This window comes from Camarhynchus parvulus, chromosome 4 (assembly GCF_901933205.1).
Source record: "Camarhynchus parvulus chromosome 4, STF_HiC, whole genome shotgun sequence".
In the NCBI taxonomy this organism is placed as follows: domain Eukaryota; kingdom Metazoa; phylum Chordata; class Aves; order Passeriformes; family Thraupidae; genus Camarhynchus; species Camarhynchus parvulus.
This window is the reverse complement of record NC_044574.1, coordinates 38,476,639-38,493,770: the sequence shown is the minus strand read 5'-3', so window position 1 is coordinate 38,493,770 and position 17,132 is coordinate 38,476,639. Positions and strand designations below refer to the sequence as shown.

General features: G+C 34.6%; 1 protein-coding gene across 2 annotated transcripts in view; it reads right to left on the bottom strand.

Moving 5' to 3' along the window:
- The window catches only part of SPOCK3 (SPARC (osteonectin), cwcv and kazal like domains proteoglycan 3), a 158,531-nt gene that overhangs the window by 63,680 nt on the left and 77,719 nt on the right, over positions 1-17,132 (bottom strand). The window lies entirely within an intron of this gene.

Genomic DNA, 17,132 nt, shown 5'->3' with positions numbered 1-17,132 from the left:
TATTTTAATGAGCCTTTACAAACAGTAAGCCATACATAATTTGAACCATAAAGTTTTCTTTTACATAAAGGGCTGCCAATGTCTTTAGCATAAACTTCTTCACCTTTATACTTTAACTCACTGTAGTGATACTTGATGCCTGCATATTATTTCACTTTCTAAGACATATGAGTAGAAAAAGATGATTAAGACGATGCTTTGGGGACTGTTACATGTATTGATCAGTGAAAGATGTTGAAACTACATTACACTTACTCTTTTTGTTATTAAACGGTATGAATAGAACTATTGTATCAATATTGGTATTTTAGGAGGCAACATTTAGGTTTTAGAGAACTGTGTCATAAACACTTCTAGAGAAACAGGGAGGAGGTCCTACTGTTTGCCCCTCTTTGAACACTGTCTTTCACTGTCTATAATTTGCAAAATTCAGTCTTCACTCAATATATAGTCCAAAGGGAAAAAAAACAAGTTAGTCCACTGGAGCACAGAATCAATCTACACAATCATATATGTGTATCCTCATATAAACATAGACAGAGCTAGATGGATTATTTCAACTTAGGAAAAGGCTATGCTGGGTCAGAATAGAAGTCTAAAATAAGTTACTGATGCTTCTTCCCAATACTTTTATAGCTTTCAGTTTGTGGTATATGGCCATCTTCAGAGAGGCATGCTTTTTCCCTATAGTTTTCAATTAATTCTTATTCATTAATTTTCATTAATTTTTCCTTTTTTTTCCCCAACTATGAAAGCATTTAGCAGCCACTGTATCATGAAATAGCTCCTTTATGACCGAACAACATATGAAGAAGTTACTTCTTGCATATAAATAAAAAAAATAAACAGCAGCACATGATTTTTCTACTGTGTTTTTTTTTTTTCCTTGGGATCTTAGTAAGAAACCTAAAATTGATTACACTTAGAACATAGCAATGATCTATCAGGACACACACAAATATTCAAACTTATAAAATCTCAAATCAAACATTCTTTCATGGAGCAGAACTCTCAGAGAACTCCTTCAACTCTTTCCCCTACAAATAATCAAGAACTATTTTGCTAGTAATGAATCATTGTTTGAGAAGAACTGGTGTGGAGTAATAAAAAGAAACATGAGAAAATAAACTCCTCATCCTCTGGTTTTATAATGAGCAGAGTAAAAGGCTAAAAGCACACACCTAACAGTAAACTGGTGATGACAAAAACTAAAAGCCCATTTCTAAGCCATACTAATGTTTATGTGAATAATTTTAGCTATAAATGTGGTCTTTTAGATAAAAAAAAAAAAAAAAAAAATGCAGGAATCATAGGAGTTTGCATTCATGTTATGCTGTTTAATGAAATTTTGAACTGCACAGATTTTTTACAGTGTAAACAGGAAGCTGAGATGCTGTACACAGAAGGTGTCAGTTACTACTGAAAAAGCCAGAAATAGCTTCAGTTCTATGTAGCATAATGAATAAAAAAATACCAATACAGGAAGTTTTCATGTCCACCAGGAAGCATTAAAAAGGAAACAATTTGAACATACAACCTTAATTAACAAGTAACAATCCTTTCTGATGAGTTGCACAATCTGAAGACAAAGCAAAAATCATCTTGTTTCTATTATAGCAAAAAAACCCCTAACTGTGTCTTTGATGATGTACAAAATATAGTAATAATTAGACTATTGCTGCTTCTTTCGATTGACTGAGAGATTTCCAATCATTCACATGAGTTCCAGCAACATTAGATTATACAGATGGCTGCGTCTTTCTCTAACTTCTTGTTACTTTTGTAGCTCACAATTATCCAGAAGTGCCCCAGTAGCCTGAGGCTACTGACAGGATCGGCATCCCAACTATCAACCTGATGCAATTTTTGTTTATCAGAGATACAGTAACTTTAAAATACAAATAAATTGTAGAAGCTGTACAAATAAATTGCAGAAGTTCCAGACATCAACAGAGAGAAGCTCATTGACATCAGCAAAAAACAGACTAGAAGCAGAATTTGTGCAACACACAAGGGGACTTGGTGTAGATGACTAAAAGAAATCAAAGGATGTACTAGTGGTGCTTAGTGTTTTAGTACATATACATGCTTGTGCATGCTCTTGATGAAGACAAGAAAAGACAGAGAAAGGAAAAAAAGCCCTCCTTTTAGATGAAGAGAAGTAAAATCACCTGAAGGAAAAGGAAAGAGGTGTCTCAGAAAGTATTACAAGGACAATGGAAACTAGAACAAGCTCATAAGGCAGAAATTGCAGTTCTGGGATGAGTGGAGAGGTATGAAGAAAACAGAAAATATTTTATATAGTCAGATAAATTACCTTCCTAACCTCTGCTTTGTTAGGCTTTTAACTGCAAAGTGTCCCAGGGCACTCAATTAAGCTGAAGAGTGTCAAATTTCCTCTTTTACACAGAACTCCTCTGAGACCTTCAGCAGATCACTGTTACCAAAACTAGCTTCTATATAAATAATAATATTTTTGTAAACAGCACATAAATCTGTACTTTTCAAAAACTGTAATGAAAGGCACAATGATAAAGAAATTACAAAAAGTTATACTTTGAAGGTATCAATCCAGAGACCTGGTCATGGGAACGGTTTGTATGGATATCTATTTAAAGCTTTAGTACAATGATGCTGAAAGTGACTGTATTATCAAAGCTGCTGAACAGCTATTTTTGACTGTCAGTCACTGACAGGAAAACATGAAAACTCAATTTAAAATATTTTTCATGCTAGTTATGGTAGATACATGCATTTCATGAAATACCTGAATGATGCATTTAACTTATGTACTCAGACTTTTCCTTTCATCATTATTTAATTACATCAGATTTGTTTCTGTTGACTATTCCTTTTAACCAGGTGTTGGGAGTTATGTTTTTTACAGCTAGGCAATGATCACACATATAATAATGACCACACTTACATTGACATAGAAATAACTGAGAAACTACTGTGATGATAAAAATTATCTTGAGATATGATCATTGATGTATGTCAACAATATCCTGAAATAGGTACAAAACTAACACATAGAATTAGTTATTACTTATGTGAGTTATGTAAATAAAGCAATATATATTTACATTTTAAAATGTTAATACATGGAAAAAAATACAAACAAGGCAGTTATTTCACTTTAATAAATCACTTGTTTCTTCCCTGTATTTATTATAATTCAATATGCAAGAAAAAGACGCAGATCACCGCAACTTGCAGCTAATAAAATTTTGTCATTTAATTTTGCAATTCTACTGCAATCACTATAAATGTTCTTGCACTTGTTAGTCTGCTGTCACATTAAATATATGATGTCATAAGAAAGTCAACCTCTTCCACCAAAAATTTCCTGAAAAGGCTTTGGTACCTGTCTCATAACAAAATAACTATTACTGAATGCAAGCTCCATCTTATCTGATATTGTTGACACCGAAAGGGTAAAATTAAATATATGGGCCTAATTTACCAGCAATGCTTCTGATTGCATTAATTTGCATACACCAAACTGTGCATGCCTGCCTAGAAACATAATTAGCCAATCTGCCCAATTAGCCTAGCCTATGTACCTGTTTGCATACATAAACTTACCTTCCTGTATACACAGTGATTGTGCCTGCAAATACTTTGAGAATACTTAATGTAACCTGTTTAAAATCTAGCTTCGAGTAACTCTTTGGCAACATTATTATTTAATAATATCTATATAATGCATGAGTGCCCAATTCAATTGAAAAATGGTATTTTATAGCGAAATTTGATAATTTTCAAACACGTTTTTCCAAAACTGGTTGAAAAAAGTCTGAGTTACTAAAAACTAATCTTCGAAAGAATTCTTGCAATTCTCCGATTCTCCTCTGATAACTACATTTGCATCTTTAGGAGATTTTAGAGTTATCCCAATTTAGACAGTCTGCCTGGTTATGTTTTGCCATGGCCTTTAGGGGACACAGTCAGGCTGGGTAAGATTAACATAATCAGAAAAACCACTTGTATCATAAAATCTAAATTGCTTTCTACAGAGTTGCCTGAATTTCCTTCAAAGCTGCCTTTTCATGTTGAAGGCTCTTGGAAGAAAACCATAGTTGTCAATGCACTACTAAGATGTTTCTTTCAAATGTCAAAAACCTCTCAATTCATTACTGCCAGTGTTTCTGAATATATTATTTTCACTTGTTCTTTACTTTGCACTACTCCTAACAAATAGAAGAAAAATCCATCTGGATAAACTAACAACAACTGAATTAAACTGAGATAAATAGAACAAAATGTAGTAAGATTAATGTGGAAATAAAAATAAAACATATTTTAGCAATTTTAGCAATTTACAAATTAACATTGTTGGTAAGACATTTGTATTTAGTGAGAACCAATCTTAGTGTAGACTGAATGTGTTAGCAAGTGTACTATTTTCATAAGACAAAAATACAAAGACTGCACCCCAAGACAGAAATCACAGAATCATAGAACATTTTAGGTTTGAAGGAACTAGCCTTAAAGATAATTTGATTCCAATCCCCCTGTAGGGATTGGAACACTTTACCCTACAGCAGGTTGCTCAGAGCCCCATCCAGCCTGACCTTGAACACTGCCAGAGATGGGATATCCACAACTGCTCTGGGCAACCTGTTCTGGTGCCTCATTACCCTCACAGTGAAGGGTATATACCCTTTGCTGGTATACAATCTATATAGATTATATACCCTTTGCTGGTATATAATCTAAAACTTCCCTTTTTCAGTCCCATCACTAAATGCCCTTGTAGGAAGTCCCTCTCCAGACCCCTTGCAGGCCCTCTCTAGGGGGTACTACCAGGTTTCCCTAGAGCATCACCAGTAGAGTCTAACAGCAAATTAGTCCCAGCTAAATATTGTGCCCAGTAGGCAATAAATAATTTTATACTTTTAGGTAGCATGTATCCTGCCTACAGAGCCTTTGAGCCCTGTAAAAACTACTTTAATAAAGTGGTCCAGAAAGCAAAGATTACAGCAATAGCTTCACAAGTTAAGCAAAAGCTGGAAGGAAACCTTGGATGAAGAAGGTGTTTACACATGGCAGAATGATCCACCTGTCACAGGATGTCTAATTTGGCTCTTCAGCACAGTTATTTTGGCCTCCAATGCAGGAGATGGAGAACAGTAAAGTTACAGAGAAAGGTCTTTCAATTATTTTGATACTGTATAAAAATGTATAATCATTTAAATTATAAAGATGCTTCCTTTACTAGATATTGTTTTCACATATTAGAGATCAAAAAAAACTACTATTGACTTCATAATTTTTAAGCTTATCAACTCACTTACTGTTTTTCCTAATTGAAGTTTTTAGAAGACTTCCTGTACTTCATATAAGAATTGATCTGAACATGACTTCTTTCCTTTCAGAGGATATACTCATTCAACGGATGGTAAGAAACTAACTTACAAAGATCTCCTAACTTACAAAGTTACTTAAGTGTTACTAATTTTTTTAAAAGGATTTATTTTAATCTATAAAATCCTATACATTCTATGACATATCTCACTAATGATCAATAGTTAAATTTTTCACAAATCGAACTGATGAAAATAAAGTTGCAAAGATTTCAATAACTTCAGTGACTACACGGGATGCTCACAATTTTAAGTCATTCCAGAACTGAAACTTCAAAAAATTTTAATACACATTTTAGTTGATATAACATATAAGCAATATTACAAAAGAAATTCAGATTCATACACACACCCTGCACTTTGGTAAAGAAATTATGTATTATTTTAGAAAGATTTTTAATAGTGTATATTAACTTATGAACTCAGACTTCACCTTTTGATCACCAAGATATGCAAATTTCTTTTATAAGTGCTTTTTATGCTAATCTAAGTGCCTGACCCTGTAATTATGCAGTGTTTTAATAATTTCTTAGAGATATTTATTACCTTTTCCCAGAACTGCTTTCATTTTATAGAGCCAAAAGAATTACTGAACACATTTCAAACCCATCATTTCCTACTTTGCAAAGACAGAACACTATATAGATTTTGTGTGTGTACTCGGCCTTGTAGAGTTTACTGTGACGGTGTTCACAGGGGTTTTCAGGTGAGGCAAGAGACAAGAATGTTGACTTGATGTTCAGAAGGCTTGATTTATTATTTTATGATATATATATTACATTATAATTATACTAAAAAGAATAGAAGGAAAATTTTTATCTCAGAAGGCTAGCTAAGCTAAGAATAGAAAGGAATGAAAACAAAGGTTTGCGTCTCGGACAGAGAGTCCAAGCTAACTGGGCTGTGGTTGGCCATTAATTGTAAACATCTAAGATGGGCCAATCACAGATGCACCTGTTGCATTCCACAGCAGCAGATAACCACTGTTTACATTTTGTTCTTGGAGCTTCTCAGGAAGAGAAAACTTAAGAAAGGATTTTTAATGAAAAGATGTCTGCGACAGTTTACGTCTTTGAATATAAATATATTCACTATATATTACTTCTACTGGAAAGACACATCAATTTGTGTGCCAAAAGAAAGCAGACATTTTTCAATGTTTTCTAAAACAGATAATAGAGAAGCAAAAGAAATCTCTTTTTTCTTTTACACATTATTTAATAAAGCAGAAACATTTTTTTAAGACAGCAAATAGTTCTATGTAGTCAATAGATGTAATTCTAATAACTATGTCTAATAACCAGAGTACGGTGTCACATGTTAAATTCTTAGTAGCTTGCTGAAAAGGAATACAAAATTCCCTAGTTGTAAGAAAAGTGTAATAATTTCATTTGATTATCATCACTTAAATGGGGTTCCTATAAATCGGCATGTTTAGCAATTGCAAAACAGCAAGGTAGGGTAATGATTTAACTTTTTCAATGATTATATATCTATTATTGAGAGAGAATTCAAAGTTATTAATTCAAAATCTGTTTTGCATAATATGATGCTTTCTGTTACCTGCATTTGATAGCCCAATTAAAGGCACAGTTTTCATTAGAGAGCATCTTAATGCTTCTGATTTATAAAAAAATGAGTGAATAAAAATAATTTAAACATAAAAAGCAAATTTAAAAAAATGAAACAGTCAAATAACTAATAATCACTTCTACAACCCAAGGTAGACAAATAGTAACAATATTTTGATTAATATTACTATGAGGATGTCTACTCCTACAACACTCACTATTTTATGCTGAATTACAGAAAACTTTTCACTAGAAAATAGCTACTTTTCCTATTGGCTCAAAACATTGGCTGCCACAAACATGTTCTCTCACTACTATAAAAATAACTTGATATTCCACTCATCAGATTCAGAACCCTGCAGAGTGATTCCCATTCAATCTATCTTTCTCATTGCCTGGCAGTGCAAGTTGCACCCCTGCTGCCCACGCTCACAGCTCTTTCTTCCCTCATGCAGGATCAGTCACAGTGTCTGCTTAAAAATAAAGACAGAAAAGAAGGAAGAAAAACCAATTTACAAGCATCACAGCAATCCATATCTGAAAGAAGGATTTCCATTTTCTTCCCTTAATATTATCAACATATATCTGCTCTGTCAATGACTTAAATTTATCTTCTCTATACAAAACCCTTTAGGTAGGATTACAGGTTGAAAATACCAGTCACTGATCAATTTCAAAAGAATATGTCTGGGGTTTTTTTCTTTCTGAAGAGTAAGTATAGAAAGTAACTAAAGAAACATATTTTTGAACCAAAACTGAAAAACTTAAGCAGAGACATAAGTAACTATATGTCTCTCCAGATTGTATTAAAAATTCTGAGCTCCTCATTACACCTGTGAGGAATAATAAGCCACTTCTACAAAGAATACATTCAAAGTATTCATGTTCAGGGATCTGAATATCCCTTAATTGCATAAGTTACTCACAGTGCCTTCACAGTATGGCACAAAACCTTGCAGCCATTCATTTTAACAAATGTTCTTTGTTCTTTAGCACAGCTTTAGAGCAAGCGATACTTCCCTGCTCCCCAACCCCTGCTTCTGCTTTTATTGTACAGTATTTAACTCCATTCATCAGTGTGTCTATCTGTGTGGTTGATGCTGCACCCACCACCTACAGCTCAGCTTCTTAAAGCTGCCAGGTTTAATTTATTGTTCTCCCCTCCTCCAGAAGTAGCACAACTCATTTGCTTAAACAGTAAAAGCGGGATTTTTTTACTTTAAACCACTATATTACTGTGTGAGATAATTCTACCTACCCTGGACACCCATTTACATTAAACAACTTTGAACTGGACTCATACTCTATCTAAATCAAGAATAATTCTGCTAAACAAGAAAACCACAAATAGACATCATAGACCTTTTTATTTATTACTGACTGCCTGGTGCTGGGGAGCAATACAGGGGCATGCAGGAATAGGACAAGTGGTAATGTCTTTACAGTGAAATAAGTTAGGTTTAGATCAGATAGAGAAAGAAATTCTTCACTATAAGGGTGGCGAGGCACTGGAACAGGCTGCCCAGAGAAGCTGTGGATGGCCTTTCCTGGAAGTGTTCAAGGCCAGGCTGGATGGGGCTTTAAGAAACCTGGTGTAGTGGAAGATGTTCCTGTCCATTGCAAGGGGGTTTTACTACATGATTTTAAGGTTCCTTCCAACCCAAACCATCCTATGAACAAGGCTTGAAATCGGCCAGCTGTCTTGATAATTCTAGTGCTAGGATTTTTTGCCCTTAATTCTACAGCCAAAATAATTTCAAAAGCAGAAAAATAATGACATGTGTGTGGTTACAGGTTGTAAGAGACAGCACACACGGGCAGAAAATTGTGTAATGCAATGGTGCTCAGGATTACAAGTACCATCTATATGGTATTTAAATTAAAACTAAAGAACTATTATCTCAAACTAGTTTTGCTATTGTGGTTACCCTAGGTCACTTCTGACAAAGGTTGTGATGTTTTTGATGGTGTTGTTAATCAGGTGCTAAAAGAGAGCTGTTTTACAGTTCATGAGTTTTTAAGAGAAATATCTGTGTCTGTGAATCAGTACCTCATAAAAGTTCTGTCTTCTGGCACTGGTTAATTGCTATGGCATGTATTTGAAAGAGAGAATTCCTTTAGATCATGTAGACAACTGTCAGCTTACTGTACTGTAATCCTGCAAGTGCTCCTTAGATAGATGGAAGAGCACCTATCAGCACCGACTTTCTCACTCCTGCAGAGGGAGAGGAAAGGAGAAAAAACAAACAAAAAAGAGACAGAAAGGCTTTTCAGACTGATATTATCTTTTCTGCCAGCATGATGTCTTCTGAGTTTAAGAATTATGTCTGATAACATCAGAAATGGGAAGATAGAGCTGACAAGGTTTCATCATGTAGATGTTTGCTCAGATAAAACATATAGCAACAAGTACATAGTAAGATGACAAAAGAGCAAAAATAGGTTGTCAAACAATTAGCCATGGAAGATCATCTGCTGCAATATACTAACTTATTCTACTGATATTCTTTTATATTGAAAGAACATAAAATTTTTCCTTTTTATTTTTTCTCCTTGCTTACCACTGAAGGCTAAGTTCAGGTCAGGAGTGCTTCTCCTCAGATCTCACACAGCCAGCTCAGGGCAGAGCCTGCCCAGGCAATGACATCTGTGCATGACACAGGAAGCCCAAACCATCAGTGAGCACCATTTCTATTACACACTCACTGTGCAACAGGTCTGTACACTGTGGTCACCCATACTGCCAAATATGCAGAAATTCACTGAATGAGTATCAAAATCTGCTTAGATAAACTTCATGGGAGAAGAGGGCAAAACTCTGATAAAATATAAAACCTGGTTCAACAAAGCATTGCACCAGCTAAACGCACTAAAAGAAACAGCAACACCTGCACAGTCTCCATTTTGGCTGCATCTCGCTTGTGTTTGCCCTTGTTCTTCAAAGCTTGACCATATTTTGCAACAATACTGATGTTCCCTAAATGCTGGTTTTAATTTGTAATACTCTTTTACCTCTGATCAAATCCAAGGATCATCAACAGTGACTCTCACTGGGGGAAAAGTTCCCTTCTCAATTAGGAAGCAATTTAGCTTTTTTTATATATTGCAAAGGATGATTTTTACAGCATGAAAATATTCGAATTTTAAAGAATATATAGTTTGTTTTACTTATTAATCTGCTTTTGTCATAGACATATTATACCCACAGAGATAGGTACAGTTATTGCTGTATTGGAAATAAACCAAACAGTTTAAAACAAAACTTTGCTGCTTTCATTGCCATCTATAAATGAAGGTATTTTTAAAACATAAAAGATTATTCATGCTATTGCTCAAGGCAAGAAAATCAAAGAGATTTAAAGTGTGAGGTTTTCTAGTCTGATAATTCGCAGATATAAATAGATCATTTTACAGATGGAAATTTAATACAAAACAGACATATCCATGATGAAATATGTGTGCCAGAATATCAATGAGAAAAAATTGTCAATAATATTGCCAAAAGTAGTTTTAATAACTACCGTAATGTTATTTCACATTATTTAGCCTAGCATGACAGAAGTTCTCTTTTATTATTTATGTTGGCATTATATTTCCCCTTATGCCTGTAAGAAAAAACAAATTCAACTTGAGTCCATAAAATAATTTGATAGGCAAACAACTGGACATAACTTCTTTTTCTGACATTAGGAAGTCAACAATGTCCCAATTTTAATACCTTTTCCTTTCCTATTAATGTTCATAAACATCAGCAGTATAGACTCTTCTTTACTTTTTCTTTCTTCCTTCTTCAATTACTCTAATGTGGGTCCCATAAAATGGTACCTACAGGATAATACATCATCTATTTCTTCTCCATTCAAGCCACCATAAAGCATCTCTTACTGGATATGAATGCATAAATAATAACCCATGCTGAGTGAAAACATGAGGTACTGTGATGAAGAAAACTAATATAGAAAAATGGAGAAGGGTTATTTGAAGAGAGAGAAAAACAGTAAACAAAACTACAACAAAAATTCTGAAAGAGAAATTCTTAAATAAACAAAAGCATGTTACAAAAGGCAAAACAGCAATAATCAATATTTCTGGGATGGTAACACAAAGGGAATTGTGGTTCAGCTTTCAGGGCTCTTCTTTGATTGCTTCATTCTACAGCACACAAAATTTGGAAAATTCTCTGAGTATTTCAAAAACTATTTGCAACTGTTCAGAAAAACTGAAAAATCAGATACCTAAGGCTTCACCTTTTCCTTTGCTTAATTACTCCTACAGGGTGTACATTTACATACAACTGGGGTCCTTGCTGGTGCCTCAGCTGGACACCCCTGGTACTCTGCATACCATGACACAATATTGATCCTGATTCAGCTGCCTAATCTCATCTTCAAAGTCATGACTATGCAACACGAAAAATTCACCACTCAGCCTCACGGCTGAACATGCTTCCCAATACCTTGCTTTAGAAGACCAACCACAAATTCAGCTTTGAAATCCCAAAATCACAACGCAGTAAGAGTGATAAAAATGCTGTAGTTACACGGAAAAAGGAAAAAATAATCTACTGAGAGATGAAAAATGGAAAGAGATATTTTCTGCCCCCACTGTGGGGCAAAAAAAAGAATTTCATAATTTTCTTGCAAAAGCATCTGTTTTCAGAAAAGGGGGATTCTTTTTTTATTTTAAAAATCCTGAGAGCAGACAGGGTACTTTTTCCAGTGGCATTTTTCCTTCTCTACTTCATAATTTAGCTCAACTTTCATTTTTATTGCAGTCTTTATAGGTTCAGGCATATATAAACAACTGTGTATTTTGATATCTAAATTATTTTGGTAAGACAGTAAATTGTGGACTCTAATTGGACTTGTATCCAGTCTGCTGATCAAATATAGAACCTCCTTGTAGGAAGCAGCTGGAATGCTGGAAAGAACAGTTAAAAGGAACAGATAAAAAGGACCTTAGGAGTAAAGTGACCAGAGGCAAAACTTACAACTCTATTGTGAAGAACAGGTTTGCCACGTGCCAGAAAAATCAGCTGTCAGACCTGCATTCCAGCTTAGAGCATTGGTCTAGCTCTTCACGCCCACGTTTCTCAACCTTCCTTCTAACCACAATGCAGACCAAGAGTGGTCTGTGGGAGTAGTGTCTTTCAAAATTAAACAGGTTCTTAAAATTTGTTTGGAATCTGCTGCCTCATGTAGTCTCCCCTTCATTATGAGAGTAAAATAAAGTAACTGAGCAATGATTACAGAAATAAAATCCTGTCATAGTCATTCTTACGAAGTTAGTGCTAAGTTAAGTGCCCGTTTTCCAGTGTCTTCATCCAGATGTCTCTAGGTCTTTGATCCTATTTTCAACACCTCAGAAGTGTTTCTGTTTCTGGTATGTGTCATTTATGATGGTGGCCATAGATAATAGGACAATTAAATTATGAGACCTTACTCAAAACGATTTCTTAATATTTACAGACTATCCTCTTCTACATTCTTTACAATTATCCATTGTTTTGTTTGCTTTTATAACTACTGCATTTGCATAAGTTTCCAAGTGCTTCATAATGAGCCTTTGTGTTTGCTTCTCAGTTGAATATATATACAATTACTGATCCTATCAGAAATTACCTTGTTTTCCAATTTGAAGATAGGAGAGGTGAATTAGAGCATGAAAAAAATATGGCAGTGTAGGTTAAAAACCTCCAGCATTTGTAGGTTGAAGTAAATGATTACAAGATGTCATACACCCAACATGTATGTTTATTTTATGATATCTAAGACCATACAGAGGATCTTGGCTGTACCTTCATACCTTTTAGAGACTCTAGTAGCATATTTCAAATATGCAAAATTAATTGCTGATAATCTCAGGATATCACTTTTCCTATAGCCTTACGTTTACCACCCTACTCCCCAGCTTAAATCTCGTCTCAGATAATTTTTTCTCTTATTTGCTTCTACCTTGCACCAATGAGTTTGGGGTTAAAGAGGAGATGATGTATGGGGTTATCTTTAGAAAGAAGACCCAACAGAAAAAGGTTGGAACATAATTTGTGTTGAATTTAGGGATCAAAACTTCAGCTTTCTTAAGTATGCAAATCTTTGTACTACAAACATTCATTGGCAATAAATGTGCAAACAGTGAAGGGAAAGGCAAGGGGAATGCATTCTTCAAGATGTGCAAATGTTTTCAGTAACATTTAGGTGCCCAGATCTTCAGCTGATCAAGAAATGAAGTAATCCCTAAATTACAATAATTATCTAAAACGTTGACACATATGAAACTCTCTGACAAGAAAAAGCCCACGTAGGTATATTTCTCTATGAAACATCTTTTCCAGAGGCATTATTTCTAAGATTCAAAAGGTTGTGTTTTACAACAGTTGTTATTTTAGACTCTGAACTAAAATAATCTACAATTACGGAAGAAAGAATAATAATTAGAAAGCGGAACAGAAAAACTATGTCTCATACACAGTCATGCTCAAAACCATGAAGAATTAAATAATTTTAAATCACAGTGAAAAAGTTAAGTATTGATGAATACATATTCTCCAAGATGATAACTTTGGAGGGCTTGATCCATAGGTGCTATGAAGCAGCTCAGCAGTCTCAATCTTTCTACCCCATTAGTTAGTGCAGAAAAGTTGTCCTGAACAGAGGAGAGAATCGATGCTTCTTTTTCTGTGTAATTTTGTTAGTTTGGTTTGGGGTGATTTTGTTTGTTTGCTTTTTATTGCTTTATGGAGCAGTCTAGGACTTGCAAGTCTGTGTCTATTGGGAAAGTGATACACTGTAAGCATTGTTGCTATTGTATCCACAACTTCAGGCAACACTCAGTCTAAAAATTAGGATACATTCTGAATGTTTTGTGCTTTTGCAGTCTGGTAAAAAAGCACACTCTACTATTATAAAATACTTATATAAATTTTACCCCCAAAGAGTACCTGTGCTTGAATGTTCAAATGTACCATTGAAGGTCTGTATTTGAAAAAAGCATCCCTCAGAGGAATTGAACCAGAACATGCTGGAGTCACAGCTACTCTGAGTTCAGGTTTCCTCAGGTGTAATCTCTTCTTTGCCTCCCTCAGGAGCTCTGTTTAGACAGAATTTGAGTATTTCTTTGAGATTTCTGGACAGAATCTACAGTGTCACACATCATGTGGATAGTCTGTGCATGTACAACAAACCCAAAACAACTCTTGAAACCACTGGATAGATAGTGCCTGAATTAAGGCAGTGGATCCCAATGATTTAGGATGCTTTAAATCCAGCCTTAACTGTGATTGTAAGAATTTTCCTTCATTATTATCATTACTGCTACTGCTAATACAGATGCATAAGCATTTTAGAAAAAGTATTTGCATGGTGTAAGCATCGCAGTATACAGATTTTGGCATAAAAAAAAAAAAGATACCTTTTTTAGGTCATAAGTATCTAATATAAAAGACATAGCAGTCTGTGGCAAAAGCCATACACCTAAGTAAAATATTTCTGTTCTCCTGTAGCAGACAACAGCATTTTGTAAAACAAACCTGTTTCAGACAATCTGGACACGTGAAAAGGGTTTTGCCATTCAATTTCAAACAAAAGATAAAAATACTACCAGACACAAAACCCCCTTATATAATTGACCATGTCACAAACACGAACATTTTGAGACTCCTGACATGCCTTTAGCATGCTGAGTTTTCTTTTCCAAAAGCAGTAATACAATTTACTGTAAAGTAGCAATATATGCACATCACTCGATGATGACAAACACCTCCAGCTACTACTCTTAATGTATTTCTCAACATTGGAAACCTTAAATGTATTGTTTTACATAAATGGAAATTAGTACAATGATTTCTATTCCCTGAACACTACTCCTACTTGTTTTCACACACTATCCTTTTCCCACCACTGGTACATAAGCAAAACAACAGATGTATTCAGAGTCTTTATACACAACTTATGAACCATAACTTTCACATAAAATGAAATGTATAAAACCTGATGCTAGGTTGTAATAAAAGCACCTCATTATAACCAAAATAAAATTTTTAAACCTGCAATAGAACCCTTCATACACAAGCATCCTGAAATTCTGCTGTGTTCCATTAGCCAGTATTAGAGTATTTCAGTAATACTGGGAAAAAAAAAACAAACAAAGAAACAAAAAAACCCCAAACCCCTGAACACACAAGCCACGAAGAAACTCCAAATTAAGCATTAACTGATTACAAATGTTTGCATCAGCTGTTTTGGAATTGATAATATTTTCTAGTAAAGTAGACTGAAAACTGATTCTGACAGCTAATTTTTAAAGCACTGTAAAAATATACCGCAAGCTTAATAAGTATTTTTAGGAAGGGGTATTGAACTGTTCCTCAATTCACTTTGCCTACCTTTTCCAATAAAGGAATAGTCAAAGATTTTATTATTGTAATTTTGTATTATTTCAACGTTTACAGTTGTACACACTGAGTCATTGCTGCGGACTGCAATTGAAACTTCATAGTTAAGAGTAGAGAAGTAATTTAAAAGCACTGCCTTCATCATTCTTCCTAATATTTTTTTTAATGCCATATTTTAAAGTATATTCTCAGGAATACTGTAGGAAAAAGACCATATTAAAACAACACAACAAAAGCTGACACACCATTTTTACAAAGAAGACAGTACATTAACATCCCCCAATATTAGTCAAAATTGTACACTCTACCAACAAAGCTTTTTTAGATAGTCAGATTTCCTAGTCACATTCTTTCCTGTTATCTAGTTTATGAACAGAAGTATTCTAACTCACTGCTTCTTAGGAGATGGTACAACTGAGTGTGCCTTCCGCCACCAACAGCAAGACAGAAAGAAACATAGCAAGCTGAAATCCATTTTCCTGAAAAAAATTCAACCCTAATTTATAATCTCACTGCAGAACTTCTAAGTAGAACCCTCCTGATCACTAAAAAAAAATCATCATGGGCACTGATTATGCAGTGTACTCTCTCACTCCTACAAGGCAACTGAGAATCTGAACAAGCTTCTTGCTGGAGCAGGTAGAAAATTAGTTGGCCCAGGACTTACTAAATTAACTGAAGTCCATTTGATTTAGTCTAGCATAGAGCTCCACAATTTCCTTAAAAAAATCCTATAATGGCTTTTTGAATGGGGAAAGTATAGTGGACAGCTCCTGTTCTGCTAACAAATAGAATACAAAGTCTCTGTTTAGGTCTCTTTTATTTAAAGTCTGTTTCACACACTAAAAAAAACACCAAACCCCAAACATCAAAAAATTAATATTTTCAAGTTTTATAGACAAAGTTTGAGAAGGCCAGGGGTTGGATAAGTTTCTTTTTTTTTTCTATAAGGACAGCAATTTTTGGATTTTTAAGCTGGACAGCAAGAAGTATAAATACTACATGGCTGAGTAACAACCGTAATAAATAGTAATGCTGATACAGACAACACTGATACTGCAATATACAATGCAATTGACACAGAAGTGTTCCACTAGTGTTAGCAAAAGCTCCATACAGAGAGAGAAGGAATTCCAGGAGAGGATCCTGTTTTCCTCTAGCTGTGTACTCCTACTAACAAGAACGGAGGGAAAACAAGCTCACCAAGGAATTACCAGGCCTTCACAGCCCATGCAGAATTAGGATGCACAGTGTCAGCCGCCTTCTTTCCTCCCCAATGCAATGAAATGGAGAGCAAAAAAAGAAGCTTCATATTCCTACTTTAATAAATTAAATTGCATAGCATATAAAAATCTCCAGCATATTCAAATTTCACCTCTCTTAAGCACATAAAGTCCAAATTATTTTCTCAGCAAGTTCAGTGAAGCTACGGCTAAGCAAATTTCCTTTTCAGTACTTTGTAGAGTGCAAGTATGATCACAATGGCATAGTTACACAATAATTGGTCTAATCAAAGCTATATAATGTTAGTATTGTGAATGAAGTAGTGTTGCTCATTAGCCTATTACAAAAGAATTACTGTAAATTCAGCCTACGTGCAGCATCACTTCCTGTGCAAACAAACACAGATAATGCAGCAAGCTTGAAACACTGCCAAGCTGGCAGACTGGCAGCACAAATTATGCAAAGAACCAGAAAGCCTTCAGTAGATTCAATAGAGCTTGGAGGATAAGAATGATTAAGTGTTTCTGTGTACAACTACAAATCACAGTAATGAATCAGACTAAAATTTCCAATAAG